The sequence below is a fragment of the Salvelinus sp. IW2-2015 genome, linkage group LG8 (assembly GCF_002910315.2).
Source record: "Salvelinus sp. IW2-2015 linkage group LG8, ASM291031v2, whole genome shotgun sequence".
In the NCBI taxonomy this organism is placed as follows: domain Eukaryota; kingdom Metazoa; phylum Chordata; class Actinopteri; order Salmoniformes; family Salmonidae; genus Salvelinus; species Salvelinus sp. IW2-2015.
In genome coordinates this window covers 52,976,268-52,990,298 of record NC_036848.1, presented here as the reverse complement: position 1 = coordinate 52,990,298, position 14,031 = coordinate 52,976,268, and the positions used below count along the sequence as shown (strand labels likewise).

The 14,031-nt window shown below is 40.2% G+C and overlaps 1 long non-coding RNA gene and 1 pseudogene across 1 annotated transcript; one reads left to right on the top strand and one right to left on the bottom strand.

The window, feature by feature from the left end:
- Nucleotides 1–3,200, top strand: part of LOC111968274 (tetraspanin-5-like) — a 68,247-nt pseudogene extending 65,047 nt beyond the window's left edge.
- Nucleotides 3,201–3,426: 226 nt separating this feature from the next.
- On the bottom strand, nucleotides 3,427–3,922 carry LOC139028162 (uncharacterized). Its single transcript, XR_011480360.1, has 3 exons — nucleotides 3,852–3,922; nucleotides 3,583–3,714; nucleotides 3,427–3,492 (listed from the first exon to the last, which is right to left on the bottom strand). It is a non-coding gene; the product is annotated as an uncharacterized lncRNA (long non-coding RNA).
- Between the last annotated feature and the right edge of the window lie 10,109 nt (nucleotides 3,923–14,031).

Sequence of the window (14,031 nt, the reverse complement as noted above, 5' to 3'; positions counted from 1 at the left end):
CAACTGATATGCCACCACACACCATACGCCCGCCCCCTATCTGAATATCACCAATCCCCCCCTGCCTGATACTGGCTACCAATTCCTCCCCCTTGTACCTGATATGCACCAATCCCCTACTCTTGATAGTGCAAAACCCAATCCCCCCTCTTATATGCACCATCCCCTCTGATATCACCAAATGTCGATATACCAATCCCCCTCTGTATGCACTTCAATCCCCCCTCTGATATGCACGCAATCCCCCCTCTGATATGCACCAATCCCCCCCTCTGATATGCACAATCCCCCTCTGATATGCACCCAATCCCCCCCTCTATATTACTGCATCATAACCTCCCCCCCTCTGATATGCACCAATCCCCCCCCTCTGATATGCCCACAATCCCCCTTTGATATGCACCAATCCCCCCCCTCTGATATGCACACAATCCCCCCCTCTGATATGCCCAATCCCCCTCTGATATGCACCAATCCCCCCCTCTGATATGACACGCAATCCCCCCCTCTGATATGCACCCAAATCCGCCCCTCTGAATATGCACCAATCCCCCCTCTGATATGCACCAATCCCGCTCTCTGATATGCACCAATCCCCCTCTGATATGCAGCCAATCCCCCCCCTCTGATATGCACAATCCCCCCCGTCTATATTGCACCAATCCCCCCCCTGATATGCACCAACCCCCCCCCTGATAAGCACCATACCCCCCTCTGATATGCACCAATCCCCCCCTCTGATATGCACCAACCCCCCTCTGATTATGCATCCAATCCCCCCTCTTGATATGCACCAACCCTCTGATATGCACCAATCCCCCTCTTATAGCACTAATCCCCCCCTCTATATGCCCAAATCCCCCCCTCTGATATGATATGCACCCACCCCTCCTCTGATATGCACCCACCCCCCCTCCAAGACCATCACAGCCCTAATAGAGACACAAAGCTTATTGCTGCTCTCATGACCTCCTATGAAGTGTTGTACACTTGGCATAATGTTAATACTACACTATCTATGCCAGAGGGGGACACAGTAAATTCATCCTAAATGGCACCCTAATTCCCTTAATAGTGCACTTATTTTAACTAGGTCCCATAGGGAATAGGGTGTCATTTGGGACTAAAATAGTTTTTTCATTTTTTATCCTTCATGTTCTGTGAGTCATAGTCTAATGGACAGTGGTCTGTTTCGGCTAACTGGGTGTTAAAAAGGTTTTTCTCCAAACTGTTGGTTGGGGGGGGGAAACAGTGTATTATAACATGTCTCCAATCTCCCCCTCCCAGGAGTTGGACCAGCAGAARTACATCTACACTAAGGGTTGTGTGGACCAGTTTGAGAGGTGGCTTCAGGACAACCTGATCATTGTAGCCGGGGTCTTTGTGGGCGTCGCACTTCTACAGGTAAGGAGGACTTCCAAAATACATTTATTTAACAAATGTATATTTAAAGAGTCAGCTTTGTGTGAATCCGATAAATAATGTCTGCATTTGCTGTCATCATCACGACAGGAAGTCAGGGTTTCTGCTAAGCTGACCATTACCGGCTTTTGGCATTTACAAAAAACAATTTAAACCCATAAATAAAACGGTTGCCGGGCCAAAATGACCGTGAGAGAAGAAAAAAAAAAATCCCGTTGCAAAATAATGCTTTTTATTTATTCATTGATGGAAATACATTTGACCATCATGCTTATCGGTCTACAAGTTAATTAGCATAATATAGTGGAATCTAACTGGCCTGTGTGTATTTTCGTTAGTCATCATGTGTCTTATTTATCCTACACATCTATTACATGCACACAGTATATAGAAAGAGCCTATTTCGAGAGGGATTTCTTACAATGGGGGGGAAGCTTACAATTTATCCTGCCATTTTTACCATTCTGCTTGYCAGTTATCATATTCATATGTGTCTTTTCATGGAACAGTTTCATTTCAATAAAGTTTTTGATTCTATCACGCGATTAATCAAAAAAATCTATAAAAATCATGGAAAATTATAACTCAACTAATGTGATATCATCAGCCTTTGCCATTGATACACTGTGATCCAGTGGCGGCTAAAGAAATGAGCTCATGGAACTCATAGGCCAATGCTGCAGTAGGCTTATAACTTCCATTGCTCTTTCACACTGAGGATTGGTGATTATCGAGGGGCAGGTTGTTGGAAAGATTTTTCAAATAGCTTATGTCGAGGAACTATAGTTTTAATTAGGGATGCACAATATATCGGTGAACATATCGGAATCGGACAATATTAGCTAAAAATGTCAACGTCGGTATCGGCCCGATGTCTAGTTTAACGGCGATGTGCAAAACCGATGTCAAAGCTGACGTGCCATACCTATATAACGTAGGTACGTGACGTAATGAAGCCACGTAAAATTGTGCGCTACACGTGTAACACAGCGTTCCTAACCTAGCGCGCAATGTCGAGCAGTTGTTTCCCCAGGCGCGCTGTTTAAAGTGGTGTTTTCCCAGGCGCGCTGTTTAAAGTGGTGTTTTCCCAGGCGCGCTGTTTAAAGTGGTGTTTCCCCAGGCGCGCTGTTTAAAGTGGTGTTTCCCCAGGCGCGCTGTTTAAAGTGGTGTTTTTCCACCGAGTTGCATTTTTACGAATGTTTGAAAATTACGTTTTATTGGCTGCTTCATTAAATGAGATCATTACCATAATGTAAATGTTATGTTAAGATCATTACCATAATGTAGATGTTCTGTTAACATTTAGATTATGGTAATGATGTTATGTTAAGATCATTACCATAATGTAGATGTTCTGTTAACATCATTACCATAATGTAGATGTGATTTCTGTCATTCTGACCCCCGTGGTGGACGCCCTAATCGGTTATCCGCCCACTGGATATGGGTCCGGTAAACTGTGTCAAAAGGCTGTTAAATCAAAATCTTCCCGGTTACGTTGTGCCCCGACATTTTTCTACAGGAAACCCTGCTGGGATTGTGCATTTAGTTTGAGACTGCCATCTGGTGGCGTTAATCAGGATTACTTCATTTTCTCTGTGTGTTGCTCTAAATCACCTATGCTATAAATGTCAAGCTATGTGCCAGAGGCTGGCAGAGAGGAAATGTAATTTAGCTAACCTGTGATGTCATTTCCTGTTTAGATATTTGGGATCTGCCTGGCTCAGAACCTGGTGAGTGACGTCAAGGCCGTGAAGGCCAAAGCTGACTTCGGGTGACCCCAGACCTTGGGGGGGGGCGGCTACTCTGACCTTTGACCCCCAACATCCAGCTCGCTGAACCGCTGAGACGTGGAAACACAAAACAGCTGTTTACCTCTGACCTGCCGGGCTGAGACGTGGAAACACAAACATCTGTTTACCTCTGGACCTGCCGGGCTGAGAGGTGGAAACACAAACAGCTGTTTACCTCTGGACCTGCCGAGCTGAGAGGTGAAAACACAAACAGCTGTTTACCTCTGGTCCTGCCGGGCTGAGACGTGGAAACACAAACAGCTGTTTACCTCTGGACCTGCCGAGCTGAGAGTGAAACACAAACAGCGTTTACCTCTGGACCTGCCGAGCTGAGAGTGGAAACACAAACATCTTGTTACCTCTGGACCTGCCGAGCTGAGAGGTGGAAACACAAACAGCTGTTTACCTCTGGTCCTTCCGGGCTGAGACGTGGAAACACAAACAGCTGTTTACCTCTGGTCCTGCCGGCTGAGACGTGGAAACACAAACAGCTGTTTACCTCTGGCCTGCGGCTGAGAGTTGAAACACAAACAGCGTTTACTCTGGACCTGCCGGGCTGAGACGTGGAAACACAAACATCTGTTTACCTCTGGACCTGCCGAGCTGAGACGTGGAAACACACAAACAGCTGTTTACCTCTGGTCCTGCCGGGCTGAGACGTGAAAACACAAACAGCTGTTTACCTCTGGACCTGCCGAGCTGAGAGTGGAAACAACAAACAGCTGGTATCTTGACCTGCCGGGCGTGAGATGTGAAACACAAACAGCTGTTTACCTCTGGACCTGCCGGGCTGAGAGTTGGAAACACAAACAGCTGTTTACCTCTGACCTGCCGCGCGACTTGCAGAGTTGGAAACACAAACAGCTGTTTACCTCTGGACCTGCCGGGCTCGGGAGCTACCACACAAAACATTGTTTACTGTCCCAAACACACACACCGTTTATTACCACTCTGGGCTGGGGACTTACACACACACACACACAAGTACATATGGACACACAGGGGACTCGTGTGGATGTCTAGCTCAACTGATCTGACTTGAGAAACTGGACTCTTTGTTCTTTACAGTTTGATTCCACTGGGTGTATTTACCTGCTCCGGGAAGATGCACCCATTGGCTGGTGGAGATGAATAGAAAGACTAAATAAACAGATAGAGGACCTGGGTGAAAGCTGAGGAGAGATTACAACTCTCTTCTTTTTATTCAGTCACATATCAGTATATTTCACCCGGTGTCACCTCAACCCTCCTACCACTAGGATTTCAAAACAGCCCTTCAGAAAAGGCTTTCCACAGCTGCTTGTTAGATAGCTACTAATCCCACGTGTACAGCCTTTCTGTTTCCTGTACAGTATAGAGTGGGCTGCCGACTGACCTACTGGCTGGCTGACAGGATGGCATTTCCTCCGTTACTCTATGACCACTGAAAGACATAAAGCGCACTTCCTGTTAGCGCAAAGTAAGGAAATGGGAGTATTCCATTTCACGTTCAGAAAATTCCGGTTAGCACGGCCTTGCTACGGATGCATGTCTTTAACCGCCTGCTTTTGAATGGCATGTTCAAACATATATATATATATATATAACGTTATACTGACCTTTATACTGACGTTAAATCTATATATATATATATATATATATGTGAATTTATTTTCAGAGTTTTGTCTGTCGATGTTTTGAGTTTAATCAAACAGCAGACAGACAGACATGTATGGAGAGATTATGTTTCTCTCCCAGCGTTCTTGAAGCTTTGGGCCTTTTACTTGATCTAAACTTTAACCTTATACTGATGTTAAACCTCTGTTATGTTGGCGTTAAATCTCTGTTATACTGACGTTAAATCTCTGTTATACTGACGTTAAATCTCTGTTATACTGACGTTAAATCTCTGTTATACTGACGTTAACTCTCTGTTTATACTGTTAAATCCTTATCTGTTAAACTGAACGTTAATCTCTGTTAACTGACGTTAAATCTCTGTTAAACTGACGTTAAATCTCTGTTAAACTGACGTTAAATCTCTGTTATACTGACGTTAATCTGTTTACTGACGTTAAATCTGTTATACTGACGTTAACTCTGTTTACTGACGTTAAATCTGTTTACTGATGTTAAATCTGTTATCTAACGTTTACTGACGTTAAATCTCTGTTATCTGACGTTAAATCTCTGTTATACTGACATTAAATCTCTGTTATACTGACGTTAAATCTCTGTTATACTGACATTAAATCTCTGTTATACGACGTAAATCTCTGTTATGATACTTGTTACTGACTTAAATCTCTGTTATCCTGACGTTAAATCTCTGTTATACTGACGTTAAATCTCTGTTATACAGACGTTAAATCTCTGTTATACTGACGTTAATCTCTGTTATACTGACATTAAATCTCTGTTATACTGACGTTACATCTCTGTTATACTGACGTTAAATCTGTTATACTGACGTTAATCTCTGTATACTGACGTTAAATCTCTGTTATACTGACGTTAATCTGTTACTGACGTTAATCTGTTATACTGACGTTAAATCTCTGTTATACTGACGTTAATCTCTGTTATACTGACGTTAAATCTCTGTTATACTGACGTTAAATCTCTGTTATACTGACGTTAAATCTCTGTTATACTGACGTTATCTCTGTTATACTGACGTTAAATCTGTTATACTGACGTTATCTCTGTTATACTGACGTTAATCTCTGTATACTGACGTTAATCTCTGTTATGCTGACGTTAAATCTCTGTTATGCTGACGTTAAATCTCTGTTATGCTGACGTTAAATCTGTTATACTGACGTTAAATCTGTTATACTGACGTTAATTGTTATACTACTATCTGTTATACGACGTTAAATCTCTGTTATACTGACGTTAAATCTCTGTTATACTGATGTTAAATCTCTGTTATGCTAACGTTAAATCTCTGTTATGCTGACGTTAAATCTGTTATACGCGTTAATCTGTTATACTGACGTTAAATCTCTGTTAAACTGACGTTATACTGCATTAAATCTCTGTTATGCTGACGTTAAATCTCTGTTATCCTGACGTTAAATCTCTGTTATACTGACGTTAAATCTCTGTTATCTCTGACGATTACTGACATTAAATCTCTGTTATACTGACATTAAATCTCTGTTATACTGACGTTAAATCTCTGTTATCCTGACGTTATACTGACATTAATTCTGTTATACTGACATTAAATCTCTGTTATACTGACGTTAATCTCTGTTATACTGACGTTAAATCTCTGTTATACTGACGTTAATCTCTGTATCTGACGTTAAATCTCTGTTATCCTGACGTTAAATCTCTGTTATCCTGACGTTAAATCTCTGTTATCCTGACGTTATACTGACATTAAATCTCTGTTATACTGACATTAATCTCTGTTATACTGACGTTAAATCTCTGTTATACTGACGTTAAATCTCTGTTATACTGACGTTAAATCTCTGTTATACTGACGTTTAAATCTTGTTATCCTGACGTATACTGACATTAATCTCTGTTATACTGACATTAATCTCTGTTATACTGACGTTAAATCTCTGTTATACTGACGTTAAATCTCTGTTATACTGACGTTAAATCTCTGTTATACTGACGTTAATCTCTGTTATCTGACGTTAATCTCTGTTATCCTGGGGTTGGTTGATGCCTTATTCTGTCTCTTCTGGTATCCCACCTTTTTGGAAGTTTGAATTACATTACACCCCTGTTGTTATTCTTATGTCTTATCAACAAAAACAACAACAATTCTCCTTGTGTTTTTTGTCTGTCTTCGTTGGACTGGTTTTTAATTTGTTTATATGAAATAACCTACTTGTTAATATCTTTAAATAAATAGTAACACATTTTCTCAGTTTAACATGAATGATGCTGTATCATTTATATTAGTAAGTAGAGTTTCCGGGTACTTTTCCCATGTTTTCCAGGATCCTGATTGTAGGATTCCGTATCTCCTGCTTTTTCCTTCCTGATTCTGGGAAATCTTCCAACTGGGATTTCTGGGAATTCTGGAAAGTTAACAGAATTTTTCATCCCTGTTAGTACAGTACGTTATCAGTAACCATGGTGACATGTAAATGATTTTATTGTTACATTTTCAATACAGAGTTTACACTGTGCATCCCAGTACATTTTTCAAAATACAGTTTACACTGGTCATCCCAGTACATTTTTCAATACAGTTTACACTGGTCATCCCAGTACATTTTTCAATACAGAGTTTACACTGGTCATCCCAGTACATTTTCAGATTTGTAGCAATATATGTTTTACATTGAATTTATTGTATTTATTGGGATTTGTCTGGCATGAAGACATTCCCTGCAGCGTCTGTCTGCGTCCCAGTAGCCACCCAAAATGTCAGCTCTTCTACTCATTTATAGCCCCTCTTTGTGGTAGCGTTTCGGAGAGTGGTCAGGGTCCCCTAGCTACGTCCCTACCAAGGTCTCGCTCTTCCTGTGGTGTATACAAGGCCTATATGTAGGAGCTGTAACTCCTCTTTGGGATCCTCCCTGGTCGGTTGATGTTGTAATAACAGGCATGATTCTAAATCATTTACGTCCCTGCTTGTCAGACAACTCCATGTCCCACTCTTACACRCTGCAGTCCAGCAGCATGGGCCCTGGGTGTTTTAAGGGAACAGACTAGTGTCGTTCCTCAAGTAGCCTCGAACGATGGATTGCCTGAATATGACCATCAGGGTATATAGCCTTGATAATGACGACCAGACTATAGCTTAATGGCTATTTCTTTACCAATCACTTCCTCGATGGTTGGCCTGAATATCACAACCACCAGTTAGTGTRCCCAGGCCAGGTTTTTATGCCGACAAAATGAAAGATTACATKGATATTAGAACAGGATATTTGTTTTAAAGTTTCAATGCAGCCGTGCTTTTCTCTATCAAATGAGTCTGTCGTTTTGTGATTTATAATTCATGTAGGCCAGCTCGGGTTCAATCCATCGGTTTCTTGGACCAATCAGAACGGTTTGAATGTGTTTGCGTTTGAGAAGTCGTCTGGGAGGAAGCAAATCCAGACTCATGGTGGAGAAGAAACCTTGGTGGGTGTGGCGTCTGGCTGGAGCCATGTGGATGGGTAGACAGGAAACTATATAGAGGCTCCATATCAAAGAGTTACATTCCATTTTCAGGGGTTGGATTTACTTCCTTTCTTTCCTGTGTTACTTCCTGTGTTACTTCCTGTGTTACTTCCTGTGTTATTTCCTGTGTTACGTCCTGTGTTACGTCCTGTGTTACTTCCTATGTTATTTCCTATGCTACATTCCTGTGTTACTTCCTGTGTTACTTCCTGTGTTACATCCTGTGTTATTTTCTGTGTTACTTCCTGTGCTACGTCCCGTGTTACTTCCTGTGTATGTGCATGGTCTTTTCCAACCACTTCATCTCAGATAAATGAATCTGCAACATTTTGGTGCTTTTCACATTTTGTTACGACCCACCGCTTCATGAATGATTGGTAGATTTCAAAGCATGTCTAGACCTGAGTGAGGCTCTACCCAAGTTCTGGATGGCAGCTATGGTCTTCTCCTCATAAGACAAGACTGATCTATTATAGATACACAATTATTGTCTCCGTGTTTTAAGTTGGCATCCGAAATGTGCATTTTATCAATGATTCTTAGGATTTCTAGTACACACTGGGTTGGTGGTGTCTGGTGTTTTCACAGAACAGGACTGAATTATTTCTCTTGTTTTATGACATAAAGGGGTGTCTGTGGTTTCTGCCGTCTGTAACTAACCAGTTTGTTGGGAGTTTTTAATTTTAATTTAATTTTATCTCAAAGCCTTCTTTTACGTTCCYCTCATAGCTTGGAACATTTCCAGAGTCTACCTCATCTTCGAGAGAATGTCCTTTAATAAAGCTAGTGGTCGGATTTGTTTTCCGTCGCCTGTCAGAAAGACGCTGAGAGGTGCCGAGAATCTCTGTTTGGTAATACCGATAACAGCGCCATGACAGAAAGCCAGTAGGTCATAGTGTTATTTGTACTTTCTGAGGACGTAACATAGTTTAAATGAAAAAGTTTAAATGAAAAGTTACAGTGTGGCGATAAGGTTTATAAGTGAAATGTTTTTAAAAGTTTGTCCTGAACTGGACAATGGCATTGTGTGTAATCTCTATCGCYGCAGTGACAGTACCATAGCCAATTCCATTTAAGATGATTCAAAAGGATATTTCCTGTATCTTGTTCTTCTTCTTATGTTGAAAAATGTAGCATTTGTGTGTTTTTGATGGGAGAAATGTTGAAGATGCTTTTTTTGTCTGCATTTCTTGAATTCCATGTTGTCATCAATACAGCTGGAATGTCAACTAGTAACAGATAGAACTCCTTACATGCTGAAAACGAGTAAAATTACTTTGATTGTGGGACATGGTCTCTTACACTTTACATTGTTACAAAATATACTTATTTTTCATATTAAATAAAAATGATTTATTAAAAACATCTGGCCTCCATTGCAAGTTTTGATGTGTGAACATACATAATTTTATGTCTTTATGCATGTACAGTGTCTGTCTGTGTGTCTGTGTGTGTGTATATTTATTGGCTTGGGGAGAGAAATGCTAGGTGCTATTAACCAGACTGTAGGTTTATTTTAAATGAAATGTCTTTAATGTGCCACTAGAGGGCGACACTTAAAGAATAGCTCTGCTCGGCTGAGGTGGTACTGTATGCAGCATGTGTCAGGAGTGCTGATCTAGGACCATGTCCTCCCTCCCCTGGTCATGTAATCTGATCAGGTTAAACTGATCCTGAATCAGGATGTAGGGGCTGATGTTAGGGTTTTACAAGGTGAAACTATAAAAAAATTAAAATTACACTTTTGCAGACTTTTGTTTCTGTACTGGTGAAATGACCAGGTTGCAGGCAATGAAATGGATTAAATGCTGTGACAGGATGTGTTTAGCTGTTTCTAAATAGGACCTGTGGCTGGTAACCTTTTGGAGTTTGCTCTGTATTTGCACCTATTTAACTCCTCTGCAGAGTTGAATGTAAGGGCCTCTATAGAGAAGAGCCATACCGATCACTGTTTGTTTTTTTTTAAGGGGATCTTTAATTAAACCACGGCAGGAAATAAACAATGTTTTTGACAGACACGTTCTTTGTCTGGTCATGAAGATAGGTTTATTTAGGTGAAACATTCTTTAGAGACCTTCGAGTTTAAGGGTTAGAGGGAAAAAAATGTAACTTTTTAAGAGATTTCACTCTGAACCAGAGTAAACACCATTTGGAAGTGTGGTAATGTGAGACTAAACATGCAGAAGATACCCAGCTAACATGTCTGACCTGACCTCTACACCCTGCATTCTGCATCAAATTAGCTCCCTTTTCTGTTCCCAGATAGGCTCGGCGCAAGAGCTCATTTCTTTGTTTTAATATTTTATTTACATCGATTTTTTATTTATTTTTATTTTACGTTATTTTACCAGGTAAGTTGACTGAGAACACGTTCTCATTTGCAGCAACGACCTGGGGAATAGTTACAGCGGAAAGGAGGGGAGGAATGAGCCATTGTAAGCTGGGGATGATTAGGTGACCGTGATGGTATGAGGGCCAGATTGGGAATTTAGCCAGGACACCGGGGTTACACCCCTACTCTTACAATAAGTGCCATGGGATCTTTAACGCCACAGAGAGTCAGGACACCCGTTTAACATCCCATCTGAAAGACAGCATCCTACACAGGGCATTGTCCCCAATCACTTTCACATGACTGGAATATAGAAATGCATCTGTTGGTCACAGAAACTTTAAAAGGTAGCCGCGTGGATCAGAAAACCAGTCATTTTCCTCATGCAGCACAACACCTCTCCTTCACATAGAGTTGATCAGGCTGTTGATTGTGGCCTGTAGAATGTTGTCCCACTCTTCAACGGCTGTGTGAATTTGCTGGATTTAGCCGGGAACTGGTACACCACGATCCAGAGCATCCCAAACATGCTCAATATGGGTGACATATCTGGTGAGTATGTTCAATGTTCAGCTTCCAGAGATTGTGTACAGATCCTTGCGAGAGCAGTGCATTATCATGCTGAAACATTGAGGTGATGGTAGTGGAATAATGGCACGACAGTGGGCCTCAGGATCTCATCACAGTATCTCCGTGCATTCAAATTGCCATTGATAAAATGCAATTGTGTTCGTTGTCTGTAGTTTATTCCTGCCCATACCATAACTCCCCTCCACCATGGGGCACTCTGTTCACAACGTTGACATCAGCAAACCCGCTCGCCCACATGACGCCATACACATGGCTGCTGTTGTGAAGCCGGTGGACGTACTGCAAATTCTCTAAAATTATGTTGAGGCAGCTATTGGTAGAGAAATTAACATTAAATTTTCTGGCAACAGCTCTGGTGGACATTCCTGTAGTCAGCATGCCAATTGTACGCTTCCTCAAAACTGAGAACGTCTGTGGCATTGTGTTGTGTGACACATCTGCACATTTTAGAGTGGCCTTTTATTGTCCTCAGCACAAGGTGCACCTGTGTAATGAGTATGCTGTTTAATCATCTTCTTGATATGCCAACACCTGTCAGGTGGATGGATTATCTTGGTAAAGGAGAAATGCTCACTTACACGGATGTACGAATTTTGTTCTTAAAATATGATCAGCTTATTATAGATCCACCAGCGTCAGACGAAGACTAGATCATTTCATTATTATAGATCCACAGACGAAGACTAGATCATTTCATTATTATACATCCACCAGACGAAGACTAGATCATTTCATTATTATAAGATCCACCAGCGTCAGACGAAGACTGGATCATTTATTATTAAGATCCACCAGATGAAGACTAGATCATTCATTATTATAGATCCACCAGACGAAGACTAGATCATTTAATTATTATAGATCCACCAGACGAAGACGAGATCATTTCATTATTAGATCAGATGACTATCATATAGATCCACAAGACGAAGACTAGATCATTTCAATTATTTAGATCCACCAGACGAAGACTAGATCATTTCATTATTTATAGCATCCCCAGACGAAGACTAGATCATTTCATTATATAGATCCACCAGCGTCAGACGAAGACTGGATCATTTCATTATTATAGATCCACCAGATGCAAAAGCATCATAGATCATTATTTCTAATTATTATAGAATCCATCCAGAACGAAGACTAGATCATTTAGAATCTTCAATATATCACCCTGATAGATATCATAATCTAGAAAGAACTAATTTCATTATTATAGATCCACACACAGCATGAAGGACTAGATCATATCATTTAATATATCAAAGTATGAAGACCTAGTCAGACAGAGACTAGATCATTTCATTATTATAGATCCACCAGATGAAGACTAGATTTTCATTATTATAGATCCACCAGACGAAGACTAAGATCATTTCATTATTATAGATCCACCAGATGAAGACTGGATCATTTCATTTTTATAGATCCACCAGACGAAGACTAGATCATTTCATTATTATAGATCCCCAGATGAAGACTAGATCATTTCATTATATAGATCACCAGACGAAGACTAGATCATTTCATTTTATTAGATCCACCAGATGAAGACTAGATCATTTCAATTATTATAGATCCACCAGCGTCAGACGTAGACTAGATCATTTCATTATTATAGATCCACCAGGACGAAGACTAGATCATTTCATTATTATGATCCACCAGATGAGAGGACTAGATCATTTATTATTATAGATCCACCAGATGAAGACGGGATCATTTCATTATTATAGATCACCAGACGAAGACTAGATAATTTCATTATTATAGATCCACCCAGCGTCAGACGTAGACTAGATCATTTCATATATAGATCCACCAGACGAAGACTAGATCATTTCATTATTATAGATCCACCAGACGAAGACTAGATCATTTCATTATTATAGATCCACCAGATGAAGACTAGATCATTTAATTATATAGATCCACCAGACGAAGACTAGATCATTTCATTATTATAGATCCACCAGATGAAGACTAGATCATTTCATTATTATAGATCCACCAGATGAAGACTAGATCATTTAATTATCATACATTGCACCAGACGAAGACTAGATCATCTTCATTATTATAGATCCACCAGTGAAGACTAGATCATTTAATTATTATAGATCCACCAGACGAAGACTAGATCATTTCATTATTATAGATCCACCAGACGAAGACTAGATCATTTCATTATTATAGATCCACCAGCGTCAGAGGAAGACTAGATCATTTCATTATTATAGATCCACCAGACGAAGACTAGATCATTTCATTATTATAGATCCCCAGACGTCAGACGAAGACTAGATCATTATTATTATAGATCACAGATTAGACAAATATTCATTATTATAGATCCACCAGATGAAGATTAGATCATTTCATTATTAAGATCCACCAGATGAAGACTAGATCATTTCATTATTATAGATCCACCAGATGAAACTAGATCATTTCATTATTATAGATCCACCAGATGAAGACTAGATCATTTCATTATTATAGATCCACCAGATGAAGACTAGATCATTTCATTATTTATAGATCCACCAGACGAAGACTAGATCATTTCATTATTATAGATCCACCAGATGAAAACTAGATCATTTCATTATTATAGATCCCCAGATGAAGACTAGATCATTCATTTTATAGATCCACCAGATGAAGACTAGATCATTTCATTATATAGATCACCAGATGAAGACTAGATCATTTCATTATTATAGATCCACCAGATGAAGACTAGATCATTTAATTATCATACATGCACCA